The following is an 18,021-nucleotide window of genomic DNA, read 5'->3' as shown; positions in this document are numbered from 1 at the left end:
TAGTTAAATCTAATACCGTAACAATATTAATATTATGAAATATGTAAGGGGTGGGGCGCCTACGCCATGAATAACAATTAATATGTGCCCACTAGAAGTTGAAAAGTAAGGTGAAAAAATTCTATTTTTAGAACAGTTGATGTGGAGAATTTGTTTTTAATTTCAACACACTTCTTACTTTTATTTTACTTTATTTCATTTCGCTGTCTTCCCGAATTGGACCCACGAACCCTCTGATTTCTAGCCAAAGACACTACACACTATGCCACGCAGACGAATATTAAGGGTTGCTTAAGAACTTAAATGTGCAGTGCACATGTGCACCACGAACTGTTATTTTTTAATTAAAAAAAAACTCGCGTGCCGACGGTGAGCGTTGAACACACAACCCTAGGATTTATAGTCGGACACACACTCACTGTGCCACCGTCTTCATTACATAGTGAGGAGTAAAGTAAGTAGGTTTACCTTGTAAATTTTTTAAGAAGTAACCCATTACTTTTCATATTACTTGTAATGGGAAAAGAAGCTTGTTTACATTACTTTGTAATGGGTTACGTAATGACTACCGGATCCAAATTTTTGCTGGGTAAGGTCTGTTCGATAATTTCGCAAGTAAAAAGTATTTGGAAGTTCTTGCAAGTACTTGCAACTACTTCTCATTTGTAAAAGTTTGTACAAATTTGTACAAACTTTACTAGTCGTTTAGACCAGACAGTTTGTCTTCAAATACAACTCTGATTTACTAACACATACATGCATTTGTCGGCTGTCTGCCAGCCGTCCATCATTTTTTCACAGAGAGTTGGGGTTATAAATTTTTGACATTTTTGTGAAAAAGAAGTGAGCTGATAATTCAAATGTGCTGAAAACAAAAGAATATGTACAAAAACAAAATATGTGAACGCAAAACGAAAAGATATCGATCATTTTCATTCATAATTTTACCACTGTTTTTGCAGTTGTCTGGACGCCTACGTCACACAGGCAAGTTTTGGGTTTTTGACAATCAATACATGAAGTCAACTGTCCTGCCATGTGTAAACGCATGGTTAGGGTTATCGAACAGACCTATAGACGACATTTCCTGTATTTCTGTACATTGTACACTGTGGCGAAACGACAAAGTACAGTGAGTGTCACTAAAAATGATATAGCATAAAATTTCTAGTTTTTGAAGTTATTTGCCAACAAATGACATAAAAACAATTTAATGATATATGGGAAGTCCTGTATTAGCAAGGATTGCTCTATATTAGTCTAGTCTTTAACGGCGTTGCCCTGATGAAGGTAAAAACCAGAACATAGAACACATTTTTTGCACTTTTTTAAATAGTTTTTAGAAACTTTGTTAATTAACAATGTCTCGATCATGTCTGCTTTCATAAAAAAAATTCAGTTGATATTAAAGCCCATACAATACTACTCCCTCCGACGATGGATTTTAAAAACAAAATTATAATCATTTATATACATATATCAATACTTATAGTATTTTATTTATATTTGAACAAAACTTTAACGGTCTGATATACAAACATTTTGAACAAAAACGTGGCGAAGCTTTCCCATGTTATTATATACATGCACTGTCATCAATGTCATCGCCGTGTGAGCAAACAAGTCCACCCTCTACTTTCTCCAGAATCTATTTACTTTTGGCAATTGCGAACTAACACGCAAACATACATAGGTATGTGTTGTCTCTTTCCCTTTAATATACATATCGTCACCATAAATGCCCGAAGGTATATCTCCAAAAAATCAAAATTTGTTTTTTGATTGAATCTAATACATAAGACTAAAATACATGCTCTTGCAAAATTTGAAGCTTCTACGTTCAAAAATAACGATCCTATTCAAGAAAAGGCATTTCGGAAAATGGGATAACATTGCAGATTTTGTTGTAAATGACGGATGCCAAAACCAAGCGTTTCCGCGGGTTTGGTTTCATTACTTACTCCCATTCGTATATGATTGATAATATCCCAAATACTCGTCCTCAAAACAGTTTTTTATTTTAAAACGTTTTTTCTTCTCCTGTAAAATTAATATTTTGTTAGTTACGACTTTGGGCATTTATGGTGACGATATGCATTATATGCACATATGTATAAATGTTTTCATAACATTCTCATGCAATCAAGTGCACCTATTGCCCTAAGCTAGCTAACTTTGCCTACAGGGTATTTACTTTATGATGATTGCAAACAAAAAAATGCACACACAAACTCATACACACATATTTGTTATCCTTTTTGCCTTAATTTGTGTTTGTTGATTGGACTGAATGTAGCTTTAGTTGGTTTAGCTTTGCTGCTCTTTTTTATGCTTTCTCAATTACAACAGCAGCAATGTTTACTCAGAAGAGCTGAATATGCAGCAGAACGTGCATATCAAAGGCTAGGCTATAATAATGCAAACAGAAACCTAGCAGAGAACCCAGAGTGCATACCATGCAGCCGATGTAATTACACGTGTGAATAACAGCAAACAAAATGGCAACGTTAAAAGGTGTTAACTCAGGGCCATAATGAGCAGCAACAGCAAACACTGATTTTTTTTTGTTGTATGTATTAATCATACTGAGATTTTGAGTTGCTATTTAATTACACCATTTCAAGAAGGAAACATTTTCAATATCCAATCCTATATGCACAAATAATATTTCCATCTTATTCATCAAGTCGGAGTGGCACATGGTGTAGCCGGACGATCACCTGTTAGCGGAACTGGAGGGTTCAAAACCGTTAGCTATATGTTGATAAAGAATCAGCTGATAAACATAATACGGATATAATGAATATAATTTTACAATTTTGTAGTGTTATTAGTTAACGATAAAACATTCAATGTGAACTTCCCTAATACGGATCAACTGTTAGTAGATCATCTAATACTATGTTTACATTTACGAAATCCACTCGATTTCAACTGTCAATTCCATTGCCCAAACGTCAAATGAAATCTAATCGATTTCAGATGAGTTTTCATTTGACGTATACACAAAGAAATTGACAGATGAAATCGAGTGGGCTTCGTAAATGTAAACATAGTACAACAGCTGATTAAGAAAACAAAATATAAGATTAATGGTCATTATTACATTTTTCATTTACTATCGGATGGATTTGAAATTGCAAAATAAACCCATTTGTAGCCATTCATAATATAATTTATACGTTAAAAGGTAATGCCAAGAAGTTCCTCCTTGAAATTTAATCATCGCTTCTGTCTTCAAGTTAACCGGAACGCTATAAATCTGTTCCAAACTATAGCTTTGTTCCTTTACTTTTTTAATGGTAAGAGTGGTAAAAGAGAAAAGTGTCAAAATTGCTCTCTCATGAACATTTTTACCAGAAAAGTAAAGGAACGGAAAAACGGTAGATCCGGCAGCAATGTCAGAAAAAACATAAAAAAATCAGTTTTCGTATTTTATTTCACAGTTTTTAATTTAGTGTTGTCAGTGTTCGACTTTTTCTTCGGTTTTCGTCCATTTTGTGAAATAATCGTCAAACAAAAGTCGAAAAATCAGTTCTGCCATTTTCTACCTGCAGAAATTTTGCTGGTAGCCTGTGGTAGATGAGAAAGCCATTTTCGCTCTCTCTCCCCTCTCACTCTCTTAAAAATTTCTTCCAGTTTTGCCACTTTTCGGGGTTAAGGAACGCTTTCAGGTTAAAAATGGTTAAAATGGTAACCTCAGGTAAGTAAAGGAACACAGCTTATAACAAAAGAATACTTATAAAAGCTTTGTTCCTTCATTTTTTTTAAAGTAAAAGTTGCAAAAGAGAAATTCTCTCTTCTCTCAGAAAACTGTGAAAATTGCTCTCACGTAACAAGTTTTGCACAAAAGTAAAGGAACGGAAAAATAGTAGATCTGGCAGCAATGTCAAAAAACAAACATGGCTGCTTAAAAAAAATAAAAAAAAAAACAAAATAAATTTCATTGTTTTATATTTTTTTATTTCACTGGATTAAATTTTTATTATTTTATTTTATTTTATTTCTTTTTATTTTGCTTTGATAAAGCGCTTAGTTTTCTTTTTTACTTTTGCCTTAATTGTCAAATAAATGTCAAATCAGCAATTTGACAGATTTTCCACTTTTTACACAACAAAATTTGTCGAGCAGAAAGTAGTAAAAGAGGAAGCCATTTTGGCATGCTCCCCCTTAAATTTTGCTTCAAGTTTTACTACTTTTTGGGGTTAAGGAACGCTTTCCGAGTTAAAAATTGTAATACTGGTAAAACTTGAAGAAACTTTAACGTAAAGGAACAAAGCTAATAATAGAGTTAAGTACCGTTATTTATTTATTATTAGGTAACTATAAATCATTCGATGTGAACTACTCTAATATTGATCACCTATTAGCAGGTTAAGTAGATCAGTAGTGGGATTCTGTAACTCATTTTTGCTGTTACCGACAAAAATCGGTAAAATTAAATCGCAAAATTATGACTAAAAACATAAAGAAAAGTTGGCATCGCTGTTTGTGTCGGTAGAGGCTAGCGACTACTTTTTATTCATCGTAAACTTACCGAAAAATTTTGGTAATTATCGAAATTATAAGCATTTTAATTTTACCGAAAATTATCGATAACAGCAAAAATAAGTTACAGAATCCCACTACAGCTGATTAAGAGCTGTAGACTTATGCTTGGTTTACATTTACGAAATCCACTCGATTTCAACTGTCAATTCCTTACGTATACGTCAAATGAAATCTCATCTGAAATCCATTGGATTTCATTTGACGTTTAAGCTATAGAATTGACAGTTGAAATCGAGTGGATTTCGTAAATGTAAACATACTATTATGGTTGTTATGGTTTTTACGATTAAGAATATATTAGCTAAACAAAATATTGGATTATGAACCGTTATGTTTAATATAGAATGGCCATAATTATGAATGAAATGGCCATGATAATTATGAATTTATGAATGAAGTCAGAAGTTATACGAATGCGGTTGTTCCTGCAAAACACACAAGACCTCCTATAAGGCGCCTGAAGAAGAAGAGTTGCTGAACGTATACATCCCATCGATAAGTATGTACTCCAGGTTAAGGGCCCAACAATAGCCGCCTTTTAGAAGGTCATTACCGTCTGCCGAGGTAGAGTTGCTGAACGTATACATTCCAACGATAAATAGCTGTACTCCAGGTTATAGGCCCAACAATAGCCGCCTTTTGGAAGGTCATAACCGTCTGGTATTGGGGGACTTTATTGCACATCACCAGTTGTGGCATTCGGTCCTCGGAAACGACCAAAGGGCCGGCTGAACAGATAGATAGAAAATCATCGTGTCACCTGGTCTGACAAACGACGTCTCATGTCAATCATTCGTTTCTTTTGGATCAGACCATCTCCCCATAATTGTCTCCATCAGCAGACGGGCCGATATTTTTTTTTTTTTTTAATCTATATCGATATATAATTTTTATCTATCGATATTATCGCATTAAAAACTCCTAACCTCTAAAATTCATTGAAATACATAGACATTTCGCGGCTTTTTGGTTTTGTGGATGTGAAAAAGTAAGTCCGTAGTCACACGTAAAAATTTTTCGGAAAAGTAAAATGTATTTTTTGAAATGAAACATCTAAAATATCTAATGTAGGGGATATCGACAGTTTACCAGCTCTACGTTGGGCCCTGATAAAATCTCCATGGTAATGCTGAAACAGCCGGAGGTACTAGATGTCGCGTATCTCACAAAAGTTCTCAACCTGTCGCTAGCCACCGATATCGTTTCCGAAGCCTGGAAAATGGGCAGGGTGGTCCCGTTACTGGCAAGGATGCCAGCAAAGGTGAGTCGTACAGACCGATTTCGCTTTTGTCGTCGGTAGCAAAGACTTTTGAGGCTTTAGTCCTGCCGATCATCAGCATGGGTGTCGTAAGCTGCACATCATGGCTAAAGCGCTGCACGCCATCTCCACACATATTAGTCGAGGACTCAACAAGAGCAAGCCGCGTGATAGAACAGTGATGGAGCCGCTCACACATCACACTGCACCTTTTCAACTGCCCTGTCTAACCTTCTCAACTAACTCCAGTAGAACTGACTAACTCTTAGTACTGGAGATAGAGCCAGATTAAGCAGACAAATGAACTTAAGAACTTAAAATAAATACACTGTTACAACAACAACAACAAGAGATGAACGTGTTTTGAAAAAAAAAAAAACATAAAATCTTGGCAAGCTTAGTAAAACTCAAACTCAATTCACTTCCGGTTGTGAAGAATCATCTCATTTTTTGTTACGCAGATGTTCTGCAGAAAACTTTGAAATTGTGATAAAATTTTTAAGGTTACTGTGCTATCCCCGGACGGCGACATTCTTATACAGCAGTAACAATCTGAAAACTGGAGGATAATAAATTAATTCGCAATTTTTCTTTTTTGAATCAATGCCAGAGTTTTTGAGCTGCACTCAACAAAACAAGGCATTCAAACACTTGATGCTGATGATGTCACTTTGAGAGTGGGTCAGAGTACGTTGCCAATTTATTTGGCGCTAGCAACAATGTCGCGCCAATATGTCAGTCAATCCACAACAATGGGATGACAGAAATGGTGTAAAAAGTTTGCAAACATTACTTTTAACAAGAGATACCAAATTGTTGAGCCTGATTTTGCATGCATCAACCGCAGCCATCATTAGCAACAGTGGTGACTGCGGTGGCGGCGGCAACGGCTGCGGTGGCATCATGTTCAACACACTAATAAATATGAGCCTATAAAAATTTTTAACAACATACCCCAAATGCCAAAATACGGAGAGACGAGAAGGAAATAAGAGCAACAAAAAATAGCAGCAACAACAAAAAGTTTTTCTTTCACTTTTTGCAAGGGCCATAAGTGGAACATTGACTGTTATTAGAACTTTGACACAGTTTGAGGTTTCCAAACCGCACAGTAGTAGATAGGTAGGTAAGAGTATATACCACAATTTGATTCCAAAACCCCAAAGTGAATGAGTGCATCAGTACCGACCGACCGAACGACTAAAAGCAATCCAACAACCAACCATACACACACCCACATCCACTTACCCAGCCATCAATACAACAATTCACAACCATCATCAACAGAATATGCATTCTCCATGTCTCCAGCAGGCATATATACATACCAACATACATAGGAACATAAATTTACATGTTCATTTGTGTGTAGAAATAGTTCGAGTGCAATGGTAATGTGAAACATTAAACTAACTTGTTTGTTTCTTTGAGACATAGGACGTCGACGATTGGCATCCTCTTAACAGAAAACAACAATAAGAAAAACCCCATGCAAAAGAACAAGGAAGGACTACTAAAATCCAGGTCAATTTGTTTAATCACTTTTTTCATCACAAGAAGCTTGAACACACACACGTTGAAAGAAGCTCGCACTTATCCACTTGCAAAAAATCTGTATTTTTGTTGACTTTTGCAAAAGAAAAAAGTCCTTAGACATAGTCCTTAAAAGATTATCTTTCTTTTTGTTGTTAATTTTTATATCTTTTCTTCTTTAGACATTTTCCAGCAATATTTTTATTAGCTCTTTTTTCACACAAATCCAAAAAACAATAGATTTTTTTCTTCTGTTTTTCCACACAAACCAGTAACAATTTTTACCGTCCGTTAGCACCGTTTATGCGTGCATTCCATTGACAAGTCCGTTATCTACTACTGTCTTCGTCTCGTTGTCTGCTGTCACATGAACAAGGAAGTTCTATTTTACAACCATGTAAAACTTTTGCACAGATTTCATTTTATGCTCCGCAACTCAGTTATTTAGCTGCTCATCATCATCGTATTTTGATGCGGAGGTATGTGTGCGAGGTTGTGCTTGTACGAACGTTGGGCGCCATAATGGCTACTGTTGCCGATTTAGTTTTTGTTGGTAAACGAAAGTGAATGTTTACATTTCACTATGTTACCGTTATTTATGTGATGTTCTCACAAACAATCAAAACAAAAGAAACACAGAGAGCAATTTTATAAATTGGAGAGCTCAACATAACAAGGAGAGTGAAAGGATGCGGAAATAAGCTTTCACTCAAAGCCTTTCACAGTTGTAAAATTTGGTCAACAGTTATTGATGTTGAGTGTGATTATGGTGGAATGAACGTTAAGCGCCACATTCACAAGTTGGTTATGTTGTTAGACGGAGGTGAATGTTTATATTTCATAAAAGCACCGTTATTCATGTACGCTTCCCGCAAAATCAAACAAAAATAAACCAAAATTCCTATATCATTCAGTAGAAAACATAATAGTACGTTTAAATTTACAAAACTCACTTAATTTTAAATGCCAATTGCATTGTGTATACGTCAAATAAATCCTCAGTGTATTTTATCAAAGATATAGAAGAAATAAGACTAGACAAAATGCATGCAACAACAAATGTTTATGAAAAACTATTAAAATGAATGTAATCGAGCTTGAGGTCAATGTTGTGCTTTTATTTATGGTGGTAATAAGGAAGAAAGTTGCGGAAAATTATATGTTGGGACAACAAAAAACTAATTAAAGAAACGGATGTCAGCACACAAATCGGACATAAAATTAAGACATATTAACACAATACAAAAAACTGCTTTAGCCGAACACTGTAAGCAAAACAACCATGCACCCAACATCGATGAGGCGAGAGTGTTACAAACAGAACATACCCTGTAGGAAATGTCAATAGTGAATCTTGACTTACTACTGACATTGTCAACAGTACTACTGACAAACTGTAGACAACTAATGTAATTTCCTATAGACATTTTGTATGAACGTGTCATTCGAAAGTCAGTACTGACACCGGAACTAGTATGTCAATAGTAAGTCAGTAGTTCCTGAGGAACCATGTGTTGACATTGGAGGTAGTGAGTCAGTATAGACATTGGAGGTAGTAAGTCAGTATAGACATTGGAAGTAGTGAGTCAATAGAGACATTGGAGGTAGTGAGTCAATAGTACATAAAGGGTCATATGGAGACATTGGTACCAAGTTGTTCACTATTAAGTTTTTTGGCCTATTTGAAACTTTTTATAGATTAGAAGGCTATATAGTGTGTTTTATAAGACGATGAACTTATACTTCTGTTTAAATAGTATATTTTACTAAAGAATAACATATAATTATAAAAATACTAAAAAGTACAAATTGCGTATTAAAGTCGTTTTATCTTTATAAAGGGCTAAGCCCACAAAATTAGTAAATAAAGCCAATGTTTTCAAGATAGACTAGCCAATAATAAAAAAAAAATCGTTTTCATTGTCAGAAATATCATCGCCTAAGAATTGATGGTTCTTGGCCATAAGAATTCGTGTGATTTATCTGCTTATCTTCTGCTGCACTTCGCTTTTTATTAGGCGATTCGCTGAATATTGATATAACATTTAAGAATTGAAAAGAGTAAACATATGTATAAATAAAATGTCCTTAAATTTTCTTACATTACGAGTACAGCCGTATAAACATTGCAAAAATCTCGCAATCAATTTTGCCAAATAACCCTTCAACATTCTAAATCATTATTATGCCGTGTCCAAATATCAGGGTTACGATGCGTTCATCATTTCCAGCGAGACGGGACAATATTCGTCATCATCTCTAAAGATTCCATAAAATGTCTAATAGTCGAAGTTTCACCACAAATGTTGTCAGCCGCCTCAGAACCTGCATTTTGATATAGAATTGTCTATTTTTTCACTTGTCTGTCATTTTCCTTTCCTAATTTCCTTTGCTCATACTTGTTGTTATTAAAATTATATATTTTATTGATTTTTCACAAAAACCCATTATTTTATGCCAAACAATTAAGAAAATGAAGAAAAAATAAGATGCTTCGTTGGGCTATCAGTTTTAACTATAAACAATGCTTCTTCTTATTAAGGTAAAAGTATCAATTGTTGACAACCTGTTGACAACCTGTTGACAAAGTGTTGACTTTGTCACCACAATCGTAGACAAAGTGGTGACATGTCGACACATGTCCCCATACTTCCTACAGGGTAACTACAATAAGAGATTAACAATAGAGATGCTCCACATTAATAACCTGCCGACAACAAAACGAATAAACAGCAAAACGGACACAGACAACACAGCTTACTGCTATAGGGATTTAATACGGAGCAAGGCACATTAATATTTGCCTTGATACGGAGAAGAGATCGTGCAATAAGCAGATAATTATCAGTGCAATAATAACAATTGACGGAGGTAGTCACACTACGCTAGTTTTTAAGTTATTATTCTAATTATTTACAAGTAAGCGATCGTCAATTTTTACGTATTTTTATGTCCTATTAGTCCCGGGCCACACTACAGTAATTTCACTGAAATTTTGATATGAAATTATGCGTCTCTAGATCGACGTCCATAGTAGAGTAAAATCATAAAATTGCTGTAGTGGGGAATTCGATTTAAGAACACCTAATTTCATGAAATTTTTTTATGAAATTCACGCTAGTGTGGACCGGGACTTAGTAATTAATTCAAATTCAAAGAATTTCGAAATATTGGAACAAATATGAAATAAATAAAAGCACAACATTGACCTCAAGCTTGATTACATTCATTTTAATAATATTACGAAAAGGTCGAACAAAAAACATAAACGGGTTTATGAAACACTGTACACAGAATAAAATAATTACTGCATTTCAGGAATAGTGTTCATAAAGTCTTGCCAAAGTTCAAATTTCTGCATTTCATGAACGCCTTTCATAAAGCAAGAAAAAATACTGGTTTTTTCTGAGAGATAAAAAAAAACAATTTTGGCGAGTTGTTTGTTATACCCTCAGCATTTATGCTAAGGAGGGTATATACACTTTCATACGGGCAAATGTGCCTCATCGAAATAATGGTTTTAGACCCCAAGTATGTTTGGACGAAATGTGTTTCAGATAATTTGGAATTGATTTAGCCATTTCCGTCCGTCTGTCTGTCTGGCTGTTGCGCACGATAACTCTCGAACGGAGCAACCGATTCGGTTCAAAATTTGGCTTTCGTAATATTTTGCCCAAGCTTAGTTTAAGTTCGAAGATGGGTTATATCGGTCCACTCCTTCCGGTACCTCCCACACAAAAGTTCGAAAATGAAGGAAGTAACCGATTTGGCCCACACTTTGTACATCGTGAAAATTCTATGAAGATGAAGTTTAAATATGGATTCAATCGGTCCACTCCTTCGAGTACCTCCCACACAATATTTCGGAAAAGTTCAGTTTAGAACCTGCTCTAGAATCGCTTTGATTTTTGTTGTAGCAACTTGTATTCGCTGTCCCCCATACAACGGTACAAGTTTCATAAGGGACAAGTCCATACTTCCTGAGAAAATAGCCTAAAAGGTGCAAAAAACCCCTATAACACCTTGTGTAGTGGTTGGAGCGTAAGATAACTCTCGAACGGATCTGCCAATTCGGTCCAAAATTTGAGCTTCGTAATATTTTGTCCAAACATAGTTTAAGTTCGAAGATAAACTATGTCGGTCCACTCCTTAAGGTACCTACCTCACAAAAATTCAAAAATCTTCGGAAAAAATATGCGCACGATAACTCTTGAAGGGAGTGACTGATGTACTCCATACTCTGCACATCCTAATATATCTACCAAATATAGATCAGTAGTGGGATTCTGTAACTCATTTTTGCTGTTACCGACAAAAATCGGTAAAATTAAATCGCAAAATTATGACTAAAAACATAAAGAAAAGTTGGCATCACTGTTTGTGTCGGTAGAGGCTAGCGACTACTTTTTATTCATCGTTAACTTACCGAAAACTTTCGTTAATTATCGAAATTATAAGCATTTTAATTTTTCCGACAATTATCGATAACACCAAAAATGAGTTAAGTGCAGTACACATTTGCTCTGTTCCAGTACTGCAAGAATTTACTAATTTTTACTATTTTTTTCGATAACATAATGGAAAAAACGTTATCGTAGTAAAAAATTGTAGCTTCTTGCAGGTTCTGGAACAGAGCAATTGTCAGTTTTGAATGACGATTTTTTGCAATTATCGATAACTGTCCAACCGTCCAGCAAACACAAAATATTTTGTGGTTGAATGATGAATGACAAAAATTAACGGCCACACTAGCAAGCAACAACAAATGGTCTGTTCATTTACTTTTGAAAATGGTAAAACCGGCAAAAGTAGTAAAAGTTGTAAACTGCTCCCATATAAATTGTATGGTGTCTAAAGTAAAGGAACGCTTTTCGAGTAAAAAGTGGTAAAACTTGAAGATTCTTGCACGTAAAGGAACAGAGCTAAAGCTGTCATTCAAAACTGACAATGTGTACCCAGCTTTACAGAATCGCACTACAGGTTGGAATATGGACTATATTTGTGCACTCCTTTGGGTACCTCCCACACAAAATTTCGGATATGTTCACTTTAAGACCTGCTCTCGAATCACTTTTTTTTGAAGCGATTTGCATATGCTACCTCCATTACGACGGTAAAAGTTTTTTCAGGAGCAGGTCCATATTTCTTGGGAAAACATCCCGAAAGGTGTAAAAAGCCCAATGTCACCATATGTGGCTCTCGAACTATTCTACCGATTTGGTGCAACATTTGGTCTTCGTCATGTTTTATCCAAACGTAGTTTCATGGGGCAATACCGATCGCCAACTGCCTGTACTTCTCCCCAATATTTAAAAAAAATGTCACTAAAATGTTAGGACGATATCACTTGAATGGTTCAACCAATTTGGTCCAAACTTTGGATCTCCTAATATTTTGTCAAAATTAGTTTAACTTCAAAATTAGTTTAACTTCTAAAATGTCCCATTCTGAAGAGACGCTAAATACATTCTATCTGTCCGTAGATGAAAGTTACAATTCACATTGGCTGAGGGTATACCTCTGTCGGCAAAGCCGACTGACACTTTTTTACATGTTTTTTTTTTCAATTTGACCATTCTAATTACGAATTCAGAGCAACAACGTAATATATCGATACCGAAATAAATATCTAACACTTTTTATGGGAAACAAATTAAGAAATTTGTTGTCGAAAAATTCTATTGAAATATGAGGGAGACGAAACGATTTCGCTTGGGTGGATGATTTCTTCAAAAAAAAAAAACGTTATATTGTAAAGGAGCAACTATTAAGCAAGGAAAATACAAACTTGAGCTTAGTGATCGGAAGCTCCAATATATCTTAAAATTTGATTTTTTTTTCAAATGAAATACTTGACAATGTCTTTATGAACTGTTTCGAAAAGTCCTTTGTTAAAGAAGACAAACATGTATGCTATATAATACCTTTTCTACCTTTTTCGAGATGTGACACTCTTTGAGTAAATTAACGATATGTTGCTGACATGAAAAACTTGCTATAGGATATTGCTAAAGATATTGCTAATTGCTATAGGATATTGCTAATTGATGCTTTAGTTGATGACAGTGTGGAAAGCAGCATTAAAATGGATTATGTGACAGATAATGGTCAAAATGAAAACGTATGCGTTTCATTTAGGCTTGAAATGAATGTCGAAATCAGAATACATATCAGAATATATACATATGTTCCCGTACACAAAATAGTATTTTTTAATGTCAAAGGTTTTGTCCCGGTCAACACTATCGTAATTTCAATAAAAAATTCACGATATAAGGCGTTCTTAGATCGAATTTTTTGAATTTAAACTACTATTGAACTCGATCTAGAAACGAAGAATTCCTGAAATTTTTTAATGAAATTCACGTTAGTGTGGACCGGGACAAAAATAAAATTTATGAAAACTTATATTTTATTACTGAAAATGAATTCTCTTATATCAAATAAAATTTTGCTTCAATAAAAGGTTTTTATGAGATGATTTCAATATAAAATTATGTATTTTTGTTACTATTTGGTAATCCGGGCATCAGCAAAGCACGTGGTGTGCGGATTATCGAGATTATACTGTATATAAACAACAAATCAACGGTCTTTTCCTTTACTTTTAAAAATGGTAACAGTGGCAAGAAATGGTAAAAGTGGTGAACTGCTATCATATAAATTGTATGCTTTTGAAATTAAGGGAACACTTTGCGGGTAAAACTGGTAACCTCAGGCACGTAAAGGAACACGACTCAATTGTTTGATGTAAACATAACCTCTAATTATCCAAGACACAACTCAATTGTCCCAATTTACATTAGGCGAGTTTACTTGCGGCAATTGTCAGTTTGTAGGTGAGAGAGGGTGCTGAGAGTCAAAGGGTTACCATATGCCTCACCTCTCTCTCCTACAAAATGACAATTGCCGCAAGTAAACTCGCCCAATGTAAATTGGGACATTGGTAATATTGTATATTAGAACAGCATTGCCACAAATGACCGAAATACGGTATTACCGACTGGAATTGGTTTCATTCAAGGCAAATTTATATAAGGTATATATATGCATGAATTACAACAACTAACAAAATTAGAAAACAACATTTGCTCTGTTCCAGAACCTGCAAGAAGCTACTATTTTTTACTACGATAACATTTTTTCCTTTATGTTATCGACAAAAATAGTAAAAATTAGTAGATTCTTGCAGTACTGGAACATACCTATTGTTTTTTATTGAAAATTAATTGTCAAAGAAAATATTGAATTTTTTTAGGAAAAATATAAATATATTTTGAAAATCCTCTAAAATAGAACAAATTTGAATCAAATTTTAAATATAACGCATTCAGAACTGTCGTAGGTAATTTTTGTTACACGTTTAGGATAAAAAGCTGTATTTCCCAAATTTCGAAGTTTCAAATTTCATGAGTAGACCCTATTACATCCTGAAAACTAAATTTACAAAAAAAAATTAAGAATACAGTTGATTGTCACTTCTACCTTATATAGTCGTCATCATAAATGCCGGAAGACGTAACCCACAAAACAAAAACTTTACACGAGAAGCAAAAAAAAACGGTATAAAATGAAAAACTGTTTTATGGAATAATTAGCTTAGTCCCGGGCCACACTACAGTAATTTCACTGAAATTTTGATATGAAATTATGCGTCTCTAGATCGACGTCCATAGTAGAGTAAAATCATAAAATTGCTGTAGTGGGGAATTCGATTTAAGAACACCTAATTTCATGAAATTTTTTAATGAAATTCACGATAGTGTGGACCGGGACTTATGCGGGTGAGTATTTGGAGTATTATTAATCATATGCGATTGGGAGCAAGTATTGAAACTGAAACCGCGAAAACGCTCGTTTTCGGATCCATTATTACAACAACATCTGCAATATTATGCCATTTTCCAAAATGTATTATCTTGAATAAGATCGTTATTTTTGAACGAAGAAGCTTAAAATTTTGCCAGAGCATGTATTTTGGCTTTATGTATCAGATTCCATCAAAAAGCGAATTTCAATTTTCATGTGGGTTACGTCTTCAGGCATTTATGGTGACGATAGGCTCTGTTCCAGAACCTGCAATAAGCTACTATTTTTTACTACGAAAACAATTTTTCCTCGAAGAAAATAGTAAAAACAAGTAAGTCAAGACTATAGTCGGACGGGGCCAACCATGTGATACCCAACACCACTACCCTTGGGAATTAGCTTTCCACAAATCAAAATTTCATTATGGAACAAATTAACTTATTGTAAAAAATAACTTTCTGGCTTAAATAATAATATGAAAATTGTTTCACAAACATCTCAGAAGGGACAATGTATACTACTCTCATATCAATGAGCAAGTGTACCCCGATTCATATTCGCTCAATGATATGGGACCTACAGCTTATCTCCGAGTCTGAACGGCGTGTCCTAAGACACGACTTGTAGAGCATTTTTTACATGGCTGAAATACTCTGAAAATGTCGCCAGCATTACTGAAGGGTATTTTGCCACCGTTGAAAATTGTATGTTGTCTGGCTGGGGAATAGGGATAGGTAATGGAAAGCTATGATCGATTTTTCGACTTTTCGATTTTGGTCTAAAACTAAAAATGCGATTTTTCGCTCTATCGATTATTTCTGTTGTCTTAAAACTCGAAAACTTTTTCATAACCGCAGAAAATCGATTATAATCGACTGTTCGTCGATGTTCGAGTTTTCTTTTGAAACTGTAAAACCGCCAAGTCCATAATCTATGGGCAAACTCGAAAATCGATCACAAGATAATCAATTATGCGATTTTCTCTCCAGACAAAAGTCGACTACGATTTTTAGATTTTTGACAGCAAAAAGTCGATTAACCGAAAGTCGACTTACCTATCCCTACTGGGGAATCATTTTGAAAAAAGTGGCAAAGCGACCCATGCTGCAATGTATGTATAAAAATCCAATTGGACAATTAATACGCTAGGGCGCCATTTAATTTGCAATAATGGAAAAAACTGTGTATGGGAAAATGTGGTTTTCTACACAAAACCCATTATATATTAGCAATAGGCCCGTTATCTAGCAGACACGTTATTACAATTTGCATCAGGGGGATAGGTCAGTAGTTATTTTTCCATATCTCGGCTATTTTGCCGGTATATGCCCTCCAGGAAATAAAATATAGACCAAAAATTATTTTTTTATTTTTCATACAAAAGTAATGGTCTATTTTACCCGCTAAATACTATCAGCTCATCATCCAAAAAAGTAGTCATCTTCTTCTACTTAAACTCTTACCTCGTGCAAAATTTTGTGATTATTGGGCAATAATTGCGACCTCTAGCGTGTTTATGATTACACTACACATAAATAACAGGGTATATTAGGCAGTAATACTATAGCTCGGTTCCTTTACGTGCAAGAATCTTCAAGTTTTACAACTTTTTACTCGAAAAGCGTTCCGTTACTTCAGACACCATATAATTCATATGGAAGCAGATTACAACTTTTGCTACTTTTGCCGGTTTTACCATTTTCAAAAGTGAAGGAACAGACCATATGTTAACATTTACGAAAACCACTCGATTATAACTGTCAATTCCTTTGTATATACGTCAAATGAAAACTCATCTGAAATCGACTGGATTTCATTTGACGTTTGAACCATGGAATTGACAGTTGAAATCGAGTGGATTTCGTAAATGCAAACATAGTATAACTCTGTTATCTTATTATGTACACCAACACAATTGACATCCATAGAAAGGTCAAGCATTCCTCTTCCAAGTGTAGCCTACTTACCCGGAATGTTTCTTACAGAAATAAAGATATAAGCTGTATATTAAAAATTTTCACACAAAAGTTGTGGTCCATGTAACCCTCTAAACATTATCTGATCGCCATCTCAAATTGCAAGCTTCTTCTTTGTCTTATACTCTTACCTTATATAAAATATCGGGCTGATCTGAACACTATTGCTACCTACAGAGCCGCTAAAAAAATTGGATAAATATTATATTTTTGGTCCATTTCACCCGCTAAATATTTCACGATCATCACCAATAAAAATAGGGATATATTGCGGTATGAACCCGACCTCCATTCACAATTTCGTGACGATCGGTCCATAATTGCGGGCTGTAGTTTGATTACAATTTATAATGGACAGACGGACGGACGCACACACATCTCAAAATCGCTTTATATCGTCAAGATATGAAGATTGGTGTGGTATACCACATTGGGGGACTCCGACGAATATTTCGCGGTGTTACATAAATTTTTCCCAAAACAAACTTATAATACCCTTTCCACATAGTGGTGTAGGGTATAAATGGTAGAATCCTGCAGTTCTGCAACAGAGCATTTATTGAATAAAATCAATTGTTTTTTCTCCTTTATATTACTGTGAAGTACTTGTGCAAAATGTCAACAAAAGCATAGACATTACTATTTCCAAATTAATGGTGATGACAAATTAACGATAATATCGATAACAATCGATTTTTTAAAATAAAATATCGAATGTTGGGAATATCGATATTCCCAACAATAGATATTTTCGATATAATATTTTAAAATATCGATTGCTATCGATATTATCGTTAAGTTGTCAACACTTCTCTTGACATCACAGAAATGTAAAGGAGAATAAACAATTGTTTTTATTTTAAAAAATATTAAAAATATACACTTTACTTTTCC

At 34.6% G+C, this 18,021-nt stretch overlaps 1 protein-coding gene across 5 annotated transcripts in view; it reads right to left on the bottom strand.

Annotated features, from left to right (window-relative positions):
• Positions 1-18,021, bottom strand: part of Syt12 (Synaptotagmin 12) — a 45,874-nt gene that overhangs the window by 21,201 nt on the left and 6,652 nt on the right. Inside the window, exon 1 of one of the 5 annotated variants that reach the window (XM_073977908.1) lies at positions 7,628-7,726. The exons of 1 other annotated variant lie outside the window; for it this stretch is intronic. The gene's annotated coding sequence lies outside the window, so the exon portion shown is untranslated. Of the gene's footprint in view, positions 1-7,611; positions 7,727-18,021 lie in introns of those variants that run through there. 3 more of the 5 variants (XM_073977903.1, XM_073977904.1, XM_073977907.1) reach the window with 3 other exon arrangements.

This window comes from Musca autumnalis, unplaced genomic scaffold (assembly GCF_047663935.1).
Source record: "Musca autumnalis isolate F117 unplaced genomic scaffold, ASM4766393v1 scaffold_3, whole genome shotgun sequence".
Taxonomy (NCBI): domain Eukaryota; kingdom Metazoa; phylum Arthropoda; class Insecta; order Diptera; family Muscidae; genus Musca; species Musca autumnalis.
Note: the sequence above shows the minus strand (reverse complement) of the source record. Positions and strands in the feature narration are given on the sequence as shown.